This window comes from Medicago sativa, chromosome 7, assembly GCF_051527215.1.
Source record: "Medicago sativa cultivar Bolivia chromosome 7, Bolivia_mono, whole genome shotgun sequence".
In the NCBI taxonomy this organism is placed as follows: Eukaryota; Viridiplantae; Streptophyta; class Magnoliopsida; order Fabales; family Fabaceae; genus Medicago; species Medicago sativa.
Genome location: NC_140755.1, coordinates 55,149,950 through 55,153,345, shown reverse-complemented (window position 1 = coordinate 55,153,345; position 3,396 = coordinate 55,149,950).

The window sequence follows — 3,396 nt, the reverse complement described above, 5'->3', positions numbered from 1 at the left end:
CTTTGGGAAGTGTTACTTTGGAAGCTTCGATCTGTTCTTTAGTTATCTCCACCTCGTCATCATCATCAGAGAGATCGACAGTTGCTTGTTCTTTTTTGTTCTTCGATCTAGAAGGTCTTTTCGATGAAGTTGTTTTCACTTTGGGTTCCTTTGATTTAGGAGGTTCCTTCGATGCAGCCTCAGATTTCTTCGATTCAACTTCTTTAGTTTGGGAAGCTTTCTTTTTCTTCTTGTCAGACTTGCTTTTTGAGGTGTTCTGGGTGCTGGCATCATCGAGCTTTGTTTCTCCTGGAGTTAAAGGCAAAGCTGAAATATGTGATTATACAGATAAGTACTATTTTTTCTAAAAATAGTATTAATATATTTTAGTAAAGGAAAAAATCATACCCATGATACTGGGAGTTTCGATTCGAACTTGGGATAATTCATAGCCAAGTTCACCACTATATTGATATAAATTGCATTTAGCATAGGTTACTAAATTATTCTGTGGGATTTTGAAATTATAAAGTAACCATTTTGGGTATGGTGGCCTAAAGGCCAAAGCAAGATTACAAGATGGAAATTTTGCTAGTCTCATTTTCTTTTCTAAAACATAAAGATATTTATTGGGTGTTCCAGGGGGAAAAATTGTTTCTGGAATTTTTTCTCGAATTTTGTCTCTCAAAGTCTGAGCAGCATAATATACTGTCCTCCTTGGATGTAAAGGGTTATATGCTGTTTGATAATATCTTTGAAATTGCTGAATTTCTTTAATGTGCGTACCTCTAGTCTTCTTGTCTTTGTTCTGCAAAGTGTGAAAAGTACTGGTCAGTTGAGGCAGCAATTCATCAGGATTCCCTCGATTGGATTGGCGTATGTAATAATTTCGCCACCATCGAAAGAATGTTTCAGAGCATGCAAATGATGTTGAGAAATATGTAGGCTCGAACACAGTTGTTCTCTTGGCTTGAATTATGGATTTCCACACAGGTTCGATCAGAGGAATTTTCCATTCACTTATACTTTTGAACAAAGAGCTAGGTTTCGATTGAACCATACCAAACTGTCTAGCTACATGGTTAGGTTGGTAACCATATACTCCATAAGGGCTACCAGGTGTAAGTCTGCTAGATAGATAGGTAGGGGTCAAATAAGCTTCCCATATAGCATTGATTTCTGTTTTGTTGGCTGTTTTCGAAGTAGTGGGAAAATCCTCTTTGAACCAGTTAGGTCCATATTTCCTAGTGGTAAATGGTGCCATTATAGGGGTGAAAATGGGACAATCAAGCAAGGTTTTGTAAGCATTCTCAAAAAGTTGTTGCGAAGATTTGTTCCCATCAGGGTGAAACATAGCTAAGCCTATACCTTCAGTGGTCCTTTCTGAGTATGCTGATGTGTAAGAGGAAGGTAGGATCGAAGCAAGTTTTGATCCAAAAATGGCTAAAAGCCATAGTTGGAACAACCATATGGGTCCTGATACAACTAAATTCCCACCAGTTCAGGGATAATCTCTAAGATTATTAGTTGTATGGTTAAGGGTTTCATACAAAGAACCTAGAATCAGTTTGCTTAAACAGATATCTGTTCCTTCATGTAACTGATTAGCTAGACACATGAATTTCTTAGGGACTTGTACTGACCTTGAGCAAAAAACATGCATAGATAACCAGTAGGTCAAGAAAGCTACATGTTCATCTGCAGATACTTCAGCACATTTGGTATCATGGTTGTTAGCTATAAACAAACCATAGGCAGGGCTATCGAAATTTACTGAGTATTGAGAGGTGGTAACATCTGGATTAAAGGTGTATCCAGTTGGTTTTAAGCTAGTAAGGCCGGCCACATCTAAAAGGGTAGGAGTGAGCATTCCACATTTCAAGTGAAGGCTGTTGTTCGATGGGTTCCAAAAATGTAAAGCAGCAAATATCAATTCATTATGGTATTTTGGACCATATCGAGATATTTGGATGAGATCAAAAATCCCTTTCTCCTTCCAGAATTGTCCCTTTTGTTTTTGAACTTTGTCTAACCAAGCAATGTATTCTGGAGAAGGTTTTGGTTCAGTTCTAATTTTGGATTTTACAAAACTTAGGTCAAAAGGACCTTTTGTGAAAATTAAAGGAGGTTGAGTTTCAATACATGGAAAAAGAGAGTTAATTTCTGGAGTTTCAGGTTCTAGAGAAATGGGGCCTAAGAATGCATGTGGAGTATCAGTACAAGGGATGATTACCTAGGTTTTCCAGATAGCTTTTTCAGCTTCATTGATCTCTGGTTCGTTCACAAAAGCAGGAGCAGCATTGGCGATTTCTTCAGTGAAATCAATGGGTTCTTCGCGATTCACATGAGAAGTTCCTGCTGCGTTTGTCATTGTTTCAATGTTTTTGTGAGAAGTTGATGAATAGTGAAGATTTCGTGTTTAAAGATAGGAGTTGCAGAAAATTCGAAGTTTTTTCTTTGAGAGAATTTTGGCGGAGAAGAGGAACAGTGAAAGTGAAAATGAAATGGTGAAAAGTGAGAAGAGTAAAGGTGAGTTTGTTTCTATATGGACCTTTGATCATGACACATGTCAAGATCTTATTTTGACAGTTTTACCATTAAAAATGGCGTCCTTTCCAATATTAGAGAACGTGGCCCACTAACTAAGATTGTGGGGTCAGTATTTAAAGGAAATTTGAATTAGTTTTGAATTAAATACTGACATCATTCATTTCGATGGAGAATGTTAGTTATTTTTTCAAAAACGTCTTTTTCTTCTTCGGTGAAATCGAAAATGGCGTTTCTGGGGGGCAATTTGTTAGCCAATATATTTTACTAGCTGTAATAAATGTGGTCAAAGTATAGTTGACCTAGATTTAAAGAAGATTCGAACAGAGTGTTGTATTGAAAGCAAATTTAGGTTCGAAGATGGTAGAAGATTTCGACAGAGCAGTTTTTGAAGGCGGTTATCAACAGTTATTCTTTAAGTCAGTTTGTATTTTAAGTTTGTTTTCAAATAAGCAAAACTGTCGACTTGTGGCAGTTGTAGTTTGAATTTCAAAGAAGTGTAGTTATTTCTAGACTTAGTATAAATAGTAGTTTTTCATAGGAAAAACGGGTCACAATTCCATCATACAAACTTACACTCAAAGTATCCGTATGGAAGCGAGAAACGAGTCACAAGTTGCAATGTATGAATCTGTGTACCAACTTTTGTTTAATCAATACAATTTACCTTTTTTTCTTTAAGTGTTCTTGCACTTTACTTTATTAAGTTCGATTGAGTTCAAGTGGATTGAATTCGATTGTTTTTATCATATTTCTTATATTTTCGACACCAGAGACACAGAATTTCTAACAACAAGAACAAACACAATATGTCCTAAGATTTACTGGTTGATCTTGCAAGTTACCATTTGTAAACCAGCGGTTGTTTAC